This window comes from Pteronotus mesoamericanus, unplaced genomic scaffold (genome assembly GCF_021234165.1).
Source record: "Pteronotus mesoamericanus isolate MK-2021 breed Mesoamerican mustached bat unplaced genomic scaffold, CSHL_Meso_final scaffold_705, whole genome shotgun sequence".
NCBI lineage: Eukaryota > Metazoa > Chordata > Mammalia > Chiroptera > Mormoopidae > Pteronotus > Pteronotus mesoamericanus.
This window is the reverse complement of record NW_026555326.1, coordinates 6,916,630-6,929,796: the sequence shown is the minus strand read 5'-3', so window position 1 is coordinate 6,929,796 and position 13,167 is coordinate 6,916,630.

Below are 13,167 nucleotides of genomic sequence, written 5' to 3'. Positions count from 1 at the left end.
CACTAATATATAAGGAAAATGGATAAATCTTCCAAAAAATACATCAACAAGGATATTGTGGAACTGAACAACGCACTGGAGCAAATAGACTTAGCTGACATATATAGAAACTTTCATCTCAAAGAAGCAAAATACACATTCTTTTCAAGTACATATGGAACATTTTCCAAGATGGACCACATAACAGGACACAAAACAAGCCTCAACAAATTCAAGAAAATTGATTTCATAACAAGCATTTTCTCAGACCACAGAGCTTGAAACTAGAAACCAACCTCAAGGAAAAAATTCAAAACTTTCAAATATTCAAATGCATACTATAAAACAATGAATGGGTCAATAATGAGATCAAAGAAGAAATCAAAAAGTTCCTGGAAACAAATGAAAATGAACACACAACAGTCCAAATCCTATGGGACACAGCACAGGCAGTCCTGAGAGGGAAGTTCTTAGCAATACAGGCCTACCTAAAAAGATAGAAACATTTCAAATAAATGACCTAACTCTACAGATTCAAGAGCTGGAGGAACAACAACAAACAAACCCCAGACCACGTAGAAGGAAGGAAATAATCAAGATCAGAGCAGAATTGAATGACATAGAGACTAAAAGAACAATTCATAGGATCAACAAATCCAAGAGCTGTTTCTTTGAAAAGATAAACAAAATTAACACGCCTTTAAGCAGACTCATCAAGAACAAAAGGGAAAGAACCCAAATAAATAATATCAGAAATGAAAGAGGAGGAATAACAACTGATACCACAGAAATACAAAAGATTGTAAGAAATTACTATGAACTATTATATGCCAAGAAATTTGAAAACTTTAATGATATGGACAAATTTCTAGAAATATATAACCTTCCAACACTAAATGAAGAAGAAGCAGAAAGCTGGAATAGACCGATAACAGCTGGGGAAATTGAAGCAGTAATCAAAAGACTCCTGGCACACAAAAGCCCTGGACCAGACGGTTTCACAGGAGAATTTTACAAAACATTTAAGGAAGAGCTAACCCCCATCCTTCTAGACTATTATAAGAAATGCAAGAAGAGGGAATCCTCTGCAACTTTTTTTGTGAGGCCAGCATCATCCTAATCCCAAAACCAGGTAAAGACACAACAAAGAAAGAAAGCTACAGGCCAATATCGCTAATGAACATAGATGCCAAAATCCTCAACAAAATATTGGCAAACCACATTCAGCAATACATTAAAAAGATCATCACCATGATCAAGTGGGATTCATTCCAGGAATGCAAGGATGATTCAATATTTGCAAATCAATAAACAAAATACACCACATAAACAAAAGGAAAGACAAAAACCACATGATCATATCCATACATGCAGAAAAAGCATTTAAAAAGGTACAGCATCCATTTATGATGAAAACACTCAGTTAAATGGGAGTAAAGGGGGCATACCTCAACATAATAAAGGCCATATATGAAAAACCTACAGCCAACATCATACTTAACGGGCAAAAACTAAAAGCTTTCCCACTAAGATCGGGAACAAGACAAGGTTGTCTGTTTTCACCAGTTCTATTCAACATAGTATTGGAAGTCCTAGCCAAAGTGACCAGACAAGAAAAAGAAATAAAAGGCATCCAAATTGGAAAGGAGGAAGTAAAACTGACATTGTTTTCAGATGGCATGATACTGTACATAGAAAATCCCATAGACTCCACCAAAAACTACTGGACCTAATAAGTGAATTTGGCAAAACAGTGGGATATAAAGTCAATATTCAGAAATCAAAGGCATTTTTGCACACCAGCAATGAAGTATCAGAATCAGAAATCGGGGGGAAAAAACCCACTTGCTATAACAACAAGAAAAATAAAGTACCTAGGAATAAACTTAATGAAGGAGGTAAAAGGTCTGTATGCAGAAAACTATACAACACTGAAGAAAGAAATTAAGGAAGACATAAATAAATAGAAGCATATACTGAGTTAATGGATTGGAAGAATTACCATCATCAAAATGTCCATAATACCCAAAGCAATTTATAGATTCCACGCAATCCTTATTAAAATACCAATGACGTATTCCACAGATATAGAACAAACCTTTCAAAAATTTATATGGAACCATAAACAACCCCAAATAGCTGCAGCAATTTTGAGAAAGAAGAACAAAGTAGGAAAGATTACAATACCTGACATCAAACTATATTAGAAGGCCACTGTAATCAAAACAGTCTGGTACTAGCATAGGAACAGACACATAGGTCAATGGAACAGAATAGAGGGCCCAGAAATAAACCCATGTTCTCTATGATCAATTAGTATTCAACAAAGGGGGCAGAAGCATAAAATGGAATAAAAATAGCTTCTTTAACAAATGGTGTTGGGAGATCTGGACAGCTTCATTCAAAAAACTGGAATTTGACCACCAACTTACACCATACACAAAAATTAATTCAAGATGGATGAAAGACTTAAATATAAGTCACAATACCATAAAAGTCCTAGAGCAGAACATTGGCAGGAAACTCTCAGATATCCCATGCAGCAATATTTTCACTGATACGTCCCCTAGAGCAAGGGACATAAAGGAAACAATAAACAAATGGGACCTCATCAAAATAAGAAGCTTCTGATGGCTAAAGAAAACATCAGCAAAATGAAAAGGGAACCAACCATATGGGAAAATATATTTGCCAATGATACCTCTGACAGGGGTTTGATCTCCAAAATAAAGAACTCACACAACTCCACTCCAGGAAGACAAACAATCCAATTAAAAAATGGGCAAAGGACAGGAATAGACACTTCTCCAAGAACATACAAGGGGCTCAGAGACTTATGAAAGGATCCTCTTCATCACTAGCCATCAAAGAAATGCAAATTAAAACCACACTGAGATACCACTTTACACCAGTCAAAATGGCCATCACAAAGAAGTCAACAAACAACAAGTGCTGGTGAGGTTGTGGAGGAAAGGGAATCCTAGCTCACTGTTGGTGTTAATGCAGACTAGTGCCATCACTGTGGAAAACAGTTTGGAATTTCCTCAAAAAAACTAAAAATGGAACTGCTTTTTGACCCAGCAATTCCAGTGCTGGAATTATTCCCTAAGAATCCCAAAACACCAATCCAAAGGAACCTATGCACCCCAATGTTCATAGCAGCACAATTTACAATAGCCAAGTGCTAGAAACAACCTAAGTGCCCATCAGTAAATGAGTGGATTGAAAAACTATGGTACATTTACACAATGGAATATTATGCAGCAGAAAGAAAGAGCTACTACCTTTCACGACAGCATGGATAGAACTGGAGAGCATTATGCTAAGTGAAATAAGCCAGGGGGTGAAAGACAAATACCACATGATCTCACCTATTAGTGGAACCTAATCAACAAAACAAACAAGCAAGGAAAATATAACCAGCAGCAATGAAAGAAAAAAGAAACTGACAATAACTAGAGGGAAGGAGGGAGGAGGGTAACGGGGAAAAGAAGGGGAAGGGTCAAATCAAGGAACATGTATAAAGGACCCATGGACAAAGCCAAAGTGGGGAAGGATTGAGGGTGGGAGGTGGTGGTGGGTGGGGCAGGGGGAAGAGGTGGTAGGAAAATAGAGACAAATGTGTTTGAACAATAAAAATAAATAAATAAAACACTTTTGCTTTTCTATTTAATGTCTATCTTAATAGACACTAGCTTATATTTAATGTCTATCTTAATAGACATTAGTTTATATGTATAACATTTTTTCTTTTTTTCTTTTTCTTTTTCTGGCTGGGTATAGTGAGATTTATTAATGTTGCATGACAAGGTAGGGCTCCCTAAGCCCATCCCTTGCTTCAGGGGGTCTAGCATGAAAATTGTGGAGGTCAGGAGATACTCAGTATGTTGGGAGATCAATTTGGGGTAAGGACTCCCTAGCAGCTGAGGGCCTCTCTTCCTCTCACTGGGGCTGGCAGGCAAGGGGGTTCTTATTCCTTGGCGGCCATGTGGACCATAAGTTTTGCCACACACCACCCTGCTGCTGTAACCAAATTTATAGTCACATTAGGAAATGAACTTGACAGAGTGGTTGTTGAGGGTGATGCCAGCCTCAGCATTGCAGGTAGAGGAGGAGGTGTCACTGTTAAAGTAACAGGAGACAACCTGGTCCTCAGTATAGCCCAGGATGTCCATGAGGGGGCCCTCCTATGCCTGCTTCACCACCTTCTTTTTTTGATTCCTCACCTGAGGATATATTTTATTGATTTTAGAGAGAGAGTGGGGAGAGAAACATCAATGTGAGAGAGAAACATGGATTGGTTGCCCCTTGTACATGCCATGACTGAGGATCAAACCAGCAACATTTTGGTGTGTGAGACAATGCTCCAACCAACTGAGCACACTGCCAGGGCATGACCTTCTTGATGTCATTATATTTGGCAGCTTTCTCCAGGCAGCAGGCCAGACCTGTAGCTGACACATTGGGGGGCAGCCTTGGCAGCACCAGTAGAAGCAAGGCTGATGCTCTGGTCAGCCCCTTGGCCATCAAACCACAGCTTTCCAGAGAGGCCATCCATAGTCTCCTGGGTGTAAGTGATGGCATAAACTGTGGTCATGAGTCCCTCCACAATGCCAAATTTGTCATGGATGACCTTGATGGGGGGGAGGGGCAAGCAGTTGGTGGTGCAGTAGACATCGACATGATTGACACTCATCACAAACCTGAAGGCATCCTAGAAGGGGCAGAAATGATGACCCTCTTGGCTCTACCCATGAAGTGTGCTCCAGCCTTCTCCAAGGTAGTGAAGATACCAGTGAACTCCACAACATATTCAGCACCAGCATCACCCCATTTGATGCTGGCAGGATCTCACTCCTGGAAGATGGAAATGGGCATTCCATTGATGATAAGCTCCCCATTCTCAGCCTTAACTGTGCAGTGCCTTTGAACTTGCCATGGATAGAATCATACTGGGACATGTAGACCATGTAGTTGAGGTTAATAAAGGGGTCTGGGAGGGTGACAATACCACTTTTCCAGAGTTAAAAACAACCCTGGTGACCAGGGACCCAATACAGCCAAATCTGTTCACTCTGACTTCACCATCATGTCTCAGGGCTAAGGCTGGCACTATACTGGGAGATGCAGCACGGGCAGAGCAGAGAGCCTTCTGAAACAATCTATCATAATATATAGTCTTGGTTGGAACATATGAAGAAAATCTGGCTTCACACCAATATGTAACTGGAAAAGAGAGAAGTATTTTATAATAATCTTTTTAGATGATTCTATATATTCTTCTTTGTCACTATATCAAAATTCAACAAATAGTAGTTTCCTAAAGGTTAATTGCAATGTAGAATCTAAAACTATATCAATGAACTGTTCTTAACTCTGTTAAATTAGACTCCATTCATCTATCTTTCACTTTGATTGAAATTTTTATCTGTATATAATTTTGTATCAGCATGCATTTGGTCATTTGAAATTATTGGTACACTGAGACGTACATACCTTCCAAATATGAATGTATTTCATTAGTGTGAAAAAGTACTTTCATTTGCTTTACTTTCGGTCTCATCAGAAAACTTTAAGTATAGGGATCTGAGCGATCTGAACTTGGTGTGGCAGACGCAATTTATCTAATATTTTAATTTTCACTTGAAATGTCAAGTTTTTAAATTGGGAACAAATACTATCGGTTGTTTTCTTTGAAGTAATAGGCTCACTTCGTTCATTTTGAAGAAAACTTTTCCAGTGCCCAAGACTCAACAACAATGGTTTGTCTGTCAGTAGTTCTTTCAAGTAAAAATACTACATAAAAAAAGAAGCTAGTTCATCTTGTGACTCGATCACACAAATGCTTTTCTTTGAGACAACCAGGGTACAGAGCAGAGATACATTTTGGTTTTGTTGTTGTTGTTACTTTTTTAAATCACAAATTGAATTTTAAGACTATCTGTCACCACTAAAAGTCTGACTTTTAAACAATGATTCTTGAACTGGGGATTCATATCCATCAGCTCATTAAACTTTAACACTTGTCTCATTCCCAGTAGCTTTTCCAGAACTGCTACCTTCACCATAAAGCCCCATGAGTTTTCCCAATTTAAACTTGGGTTTTTTAAGCGTTTGACTTTTCTAACAAAGACATCATTGAGCAAATATACTGGCAAGCCTTCGCTATGTAATTTCCAATGCTATCTGGAATTAATTTATTGACCACTTCTTTCCAGTCAGGATTTTTATCATCTTCTGGATTTGGTGGATGTATTGATGCGGAGCATAAGAAGTCTTCCAAATCTGGTTGTTGCAGATTTTAGTGAAAACTGACACAGAATGGATGAAGAAAATAACCATCAGTAGTCTTGACATTAACATGAGCTTCAACCAATCATGGTCTGCCATTTTTTACTGTGGAGCACATTTTGTCACAGGTTGGATTCATGCTATGGAAATTAATTATTGCCCTAAACATCCTGAATAATCAGCTTGAATTTCCTAAATGCAGCTTCATCAATCTGCAGATCAGCTAAATTGCTTCAAAAACATGACTCCTGAGACCATCTGATGTGATTTTGGTCCCATGAGTTCTCATGACCAGCTTTTTTTTTTTTTTTTTTGGTATTTTTCATATTGAAAACACCTGATGCTTTCACATAATACCAATCTTTCTTAGAAAATGGATCAACCACTTTTTTCCTGGCTCCATTTTTGTTACCTTTTGTAAAGTAATCTATTTGGTAATAGATTAGGTAATAGATTCCTAAGGTAATAATATTTCTAAATCTGCACTTTGGATTTAGTCAGAATTTTATTTTTTAATTTTCTCCTCAAGGGCACTTTTTTTATCCCCCTGCAAGTATGTGGTGATGAAGAATGTAACTACTAGTACAGTTGATACCTTGGCATTAATTTGTGCTAAGCTGCCAGCAGTTTTTCCCACTATTTTTTTAAAACATTTTATTTATTTATTTTCAGAGACAGGGGAAAGGAGGGAGAAAGAGAAGGAGAGAAACATTGATTGGTTGCCTCCCATACCGAACCTGACTGGGGACTGAACCCGCAACCCAGGCATTTGCCCTTACAGGGAATCAAACCTGTTGCTTTTGGCTCTGAGGGGCGACATTCTGCCAACTGAGCCCCACTGGTCAGGGCTTACCCACTATTGCTTTTTTATCAGCAGTGCAAATATCAACAGAGTGAAAAGGCAAATATTATCTTAGTATTATTATAAAAACAGCTTTGACCCAGTGAATCCCCTGAAAAAAAGATTTCAAAGACCTCAGAGGGTCAATGGATGGACTGCACTTCAAGAATGTCTATTTTAGTACATGTCTTTTGCCAACCTATGGCTATGTCACATAATTTTTCCTTAAAAATGTTGTATCTGCTGTTCTATTGACTTCTTATATGTCATATTCCAGAAAAGATAAAATCAAACATAACTTTTTTCCTTTAGAGCTAAGCTGTTTATTTTGTTTAGATTATAATATTTTCCATATTTTTGTAATTAAGTAAAGTTGCCAGGTTATGTCTATATGGGTCTGTTGGTTAATGTTTATTCAATATGATGATTCCCTTTAGTTTTAATACTTAGGGGTTTTTACCCAACTCCCAAAAACTTTAACTTTTGTTTTCATTCTTCCTCCCTTAGGAACAGCAGTAATTATTGAGTTAAATCTGTTTTCTGCCCTCTCTTACTATCATCTTTTCTTTTATTATTTCCTGTTTTCTCCTTTTCTTCCACAGTGTAAGGGCTCTTTCACATTTGCTCTCTATATACTTATTACATTGCCTATACTGTCTATTCTATGCATCTTCTTGTTGTTTATTACTGTTCTGCTTTCCTTAAAGTTCTCCCATATTTTTACCTAACTCCCTTTACTTCTCTCTTGTGGTCTTTGTATTTTATCCTGTTGTCTTCCGATTTCCTTTGTTCTCCGTTTATGACTTTTTGCTCCTTTTTTGTAGAGGACATGATATCCTAGTTAAGAAATTATTTAAATAATTATTCATTGCCTAACTAGTGTGGCTCAGCTGGTTGGGCATCATCCTGCAAAGTGAACAAGTTACCAGTTAGATTCTGAGTCAGGACACAGGGCTGGGTTTCGGGCTGGTGTCCAGTTGGGGCACACATGCAAGAGGCAACCGATCAATGTTTCTCTCTCACATCGATGTTTCTCTCCCTCTTCCCTCCCTTCCCCTCTCTCTAAGAATAAAGAAATAATTTTCTTTTTTAAAAAAAATTAACATTTAAGGGTTAGAAGTCTTTATTATATTAACCAAGACTTAATTTTTATCAGACTGAGTAGGAAGTGTGTATTTTCCTTGGTTCCATTTATGCTCATTTTTAGATTGTCTGGGCACCTTGTCAAAGCTTTTGCTGTTTGGCAGGTTGTGCACATCAGTCTTGACCCTCTGCCCTGGGTCTGGTGCAACCTGTCCTAGAGAAGCGTTGGAATACTCAGATGAAATCTTAACTTCCAATGCATTGTTTTCTGGTACTTTGAACCAATGGGTTAGAGGAGAGTGCATTTGTCCATCGCTTAGTGTTTCCTTCAGTGTAAGGAGAGCTTAGGATAACTTTCCTGGGTTTTTTCCACTCCCTCTCTCTTGGCTTCCCAGGAGAATACCTGAATGATGAGTTTGAGAAATTAGCGAGAGTAGTTTAATCTCTTCTAGAAAACTGACTTGTCTGCAAAGAGTAGAATCTTCTAATGGTTATTGTCCATGTTGTGAGACATACAGAAGCAGGTCTCACCTCTATAGTAAAGAGGCCTCCCCATACAGATGGCCAATAGACATATGAAATGATGCTTAACATCACTAAATGAGATATCACCTCACATCTGTCAAACTGGCTATCATCGATAAATCAACAAACAACAAGTGTTGGCAAGGATGTGGAGAAAAGGGAATTCTTGTCCTCTGCTGGAAGAAATACAGGTTGGTACAGCCACTCTAGAGAGCAGTATGGGGTCACCTCAAAAAATTAAAAATGGAACTGCCATATGACCCAGCAATTAAGCAAAAAAACCCCCCCAAATCTTAGACAGACAATAGTTTGGTGATTACCAGGGGCAAAGGGGTGGCGGAGGGAGTTAGAAGAAGGTAAAGGGTGATGGAAAGAGACTTGACTTGTGAACACAGAATACAATACAGAGATGATGTATTATAGAATTGTCCTCCTGAAACCTATATAATTTTATTACACAATGTCACCCCAATACCTTCCATTTTTAAAAAGAGGTCTACATTTTGTGTGACCTGAAAGACCCCGACATCTAAAGCAATGTATTCTGAATATTTGTCAATAAATAAGGAGTTAAATTCTAGAAGACAAAATATATGCACAAAGAGGCTTTTGGTGAGGTAGGGTATGTAACTTTGAGTTTTACACTTTGGGGTATACTTAGCATGTTTTGATTTCAGCAATTTAAGAAGTTGCATTAAGCCAGGTGGGTTTCCATAGTTGTGTGGATACCTTTTAACTTCTGCAAGAGGCTTTGAGTCTTAAGCCACTTCATATTTTGACCTTGGCAGATGAGTACAGTTTCTGTTAGGTTATTTGCATGACTACAAAGCAAAGCTGTACGTGTTGGCCCTTAAGCAAAAATGTAGTCTTTAGCAATACAATACAGCCCTCAACTAAGTCACCGCAGAGGCCTCAGGCAGCCTCAGGGTGTAGACTACTGCTGCAGCCAGAATCTTTAACAATGACACTGGTCTCAGACCACAGGTGTTGACCTCTTGAAAACCTCAGCAGAACAGGTAGAGCTAGGGGATTTAATGGGCAGGTTTGGCTGAGGTAAGAATTTAAACTCTAGAAGAAAACATTTCAATATATAGTTCCTTAAGGGACTGGTGGGCAGAAAAATATTTGTGCTGATAAAACACAAGCCAGACCACTAGAGCTACAAGCATTAGTGAGGATTAAGCTTTAAATTATTACCATCACTGTTCCGTTTTATGGAAATATTCTGTGTCTCAATCTGGGTGCTGCCTACTTGGATGTGTTCGCTTTGTGGAAGTATATGGAGTTGCGCACTTGATTTATGTACTTTCGTATATGAATGTTTTACTTCAAAAAATGTTTGTGTAAAAAATGATTAGTGACAAGCTTATGTAGAAAGCATTTTAGTTTTCCCAAAGTCTATCCTATGTTTTAATTAAATGTCTTATTGCTGAAACAACTGTTAATCAAGAATTCTGTTACATGAAGCCAAATATATCCTAATGCATTGTCCATTTTATCTGTTTACTAATATCAACTTAAGGTTCTTCATAACAGTCTCCTATAGTATTAAAGACTCTAAGTAAAATAAATTATGTCCCCTTTTCATTCCTGATATTATTCATGTGTAACTTAATATTTATTAAATATTTATATATTATTGATCTTGTTATAAGTTTGTCTACTTTATCAGCTGATTTGTTTTTATGGATCTTCCTAGGGTGTCATCTCTTTTTCATTAATTTCTGTTTTTACTTTTACTATTACCTTTGTTATGGTTTCTTTGAAGGTCTCTGCTTTTTAGGGTTGTAATTCTTTTCTAATTTGCAATTAAATTTTGATATGTTTCTGTTGAATTTCTTTTTGTTTATTCTTCCAGAATTTTGCTGGGCTTTCTAGAACTGGGGATTAATATCTCTCAGCAACCTTGGAAAATTCCCATTTTTAATCTTTAAATATTTCTCCATGCCATCTGCCCATTTTCTCCTTTTGGAACTCCATTGAGATATGTTAGTTTTTCAGTCAGTCCTCCATGTCTCTTAACCTTTCATTTTTTTCCATCTTTGAATCCATGGATAGCGTTCCAGATTAATGGTTTTCATCTTTTCTTCAGTACGTTGTTTCTCTTTTCAGTTGTTTAATCTGCTATTTAATCAGTCCCTGGACTATTTAAATCATATTTTTTAATTTATAGTTCTGCTTTTTAAAAATCTGCTTGGTGGTTCATTATAGTTTCTTATTTCTTACTCATGCTTTCTTTTTTCTGCTTTTATTTCTGGAAGCATACTAAACATAATCATTTTAGATTTTATGACTGATAAAAATTCAATACATGAAGTTTTGCATTTCTGCTTCTGCTGTCTATTTTTTCGCTGGCTCTCACTCCCGGTGTTTTGTGCATGTACGTGTTTTGTGATTTTTAATGTGAACTATTATATTTTTTTAAATTTATCTTCAGTAACTCTTTGAAGCCTGGGTTGAAAATGAGCACTTCCTAAGAAAATACATATTTCTTTCTGCCACTTGTCAAATTTTTACTTGACGTTTTTCAGACCACACAGGCAACAGAAATCCAGACCAAAAACCTTTGTGAGGACTGGTATATTAGTAATCCATATATACATAACAAATTACATAACTAAGCTGCTTTAAACAATAACCATTTATTATCTTTACCTGGTCTTTATAATCTGGGAGTAGCTTACTGGATTGTTCTAGTTCAGGGTCTCACCTTAGGTTGCATTTCAGCTTTTCAGCCTTCAGAGACTGCAGTTACCTAAAGGCTTAACTTCACTGGGACTGAAGGACACACTTTCCAAGTGGCTCACTCACAAACCTCACCAGCCTGTCTGGTTGCCAGGAGGTGGCCTTTGTACCTGGCTTCTCCATTTTACAGTTTGTGAGTCTTCATGACATGGCAGCTGATTTCTCCTAGCATATGTGTTCCAAGAGAGAGAAGCCCAGGAGCCTCAATATCTTATCTGACCTAACCTCAGAAATCACACACAATCACTTCTATAATATCCTATTAGCTATATAAGTAAGCCCTATTCAATGTAGAAGGTGACTACACACAAGAGTGTGAATGCTAGAAGGCAGAAATCACTGGAACCAACTTAGATGCTGGCTACCACACATGGCTTATTGTTGTAAATTATCCAGGGAGATTTTTTTCCTCATAGTCTCCAATACTAAGGTCAAGCCAGGTATGTTTCCTTGTCACCTGATTTTTTTTACAACAGGATTTATGTTTATTTTTATACTAGGGATGCTCCCTTTTGGGTCCTACTATAAGCAGCCATCTCCCATTAAATTCTCTACTTAGGAGGACCTGTGATCCATGTGGTGATCAAAATGCTCAAGGCCTATGGGTTAGTCAGAAAGACTCAAAGTGAATGCTGGGCATTAGGCTTCCAGAATTCCCCTTGTAATTCAGAGCAGGAATTTGGCGATTTCTTCAATGCCAGCCCAGCAACACATTTAAAATCTTTTTAAAATAATATTTTATTCAGTATTTTCATTGAAACAGTAGATTTGTTCAAATTAACTCTTCATTATATAGTCAGGAGTACATACAATTAAAAATGCTTCCTTAAATTTGCACTATTATTCTATTTTTAATTTTTTAGAAGGGAATTCTTGCCGATTTAACCTCAATCTATCTTCTGCCACATATGTATTTAAAACTTATAATGTTCCTCTTGATACTGTTTCAGCCATTTCTTACAAGTTTTGAAATGTATGGGTTCTATTGTCATTCAGTTCTAAATATATTCTAATTCCCCAATATATTTTATTCTTTGGCTCATGAATAGTTTTTTTTTTAAAAATAGTTTAATGTATTTTAATAGCAAACTTATAGGATCGGCACAGAAAACAGACAGCATTACAAACATGTACATGCATGTACATGGACAACTCAGAAAAGTATCATGCGTGGATGGAATCTGCTGTATGATAAAAATGCTACAAACACCAGCTAGTGGCTATCAATAAGAAATTCACTTATTTTTTTAAAAAATCCAAAATCTGGCCCTAGCTAGTGTGGCTCAATGGATTGTGTGCTGGCCTGTGAACCCAAGGGTTGCTGGTTCAATTCCCAGTCAGGGTACATGCCTGGGTTGTGGGCCAGATCCCCAGTAGGGGGCGTACAAGAAGCCACACATTAATTTTCCTCCTTCTCCTTCTCCCCCCTTTCCTCTCTCTCTAAAAATAAATAAATAAAATCATTTTTAAAAATCCAAAATTTGGCATTGTCCAGAAAAATTTAACAGGTTTATTTATAGTCATAAAGTTCAACTGCTGAAACTTGTTCCCTGAAACATTTTGACTTACATTAATGCTTTATATCTGCGCATGTATATTTTAAAAATTCACACACACACACAAATCAAAATGGAAAAACTACCAATATATGATTTCTGTCCCATATTTTCCACTTGCATTCATATACTTGGCAACCTTTTGAC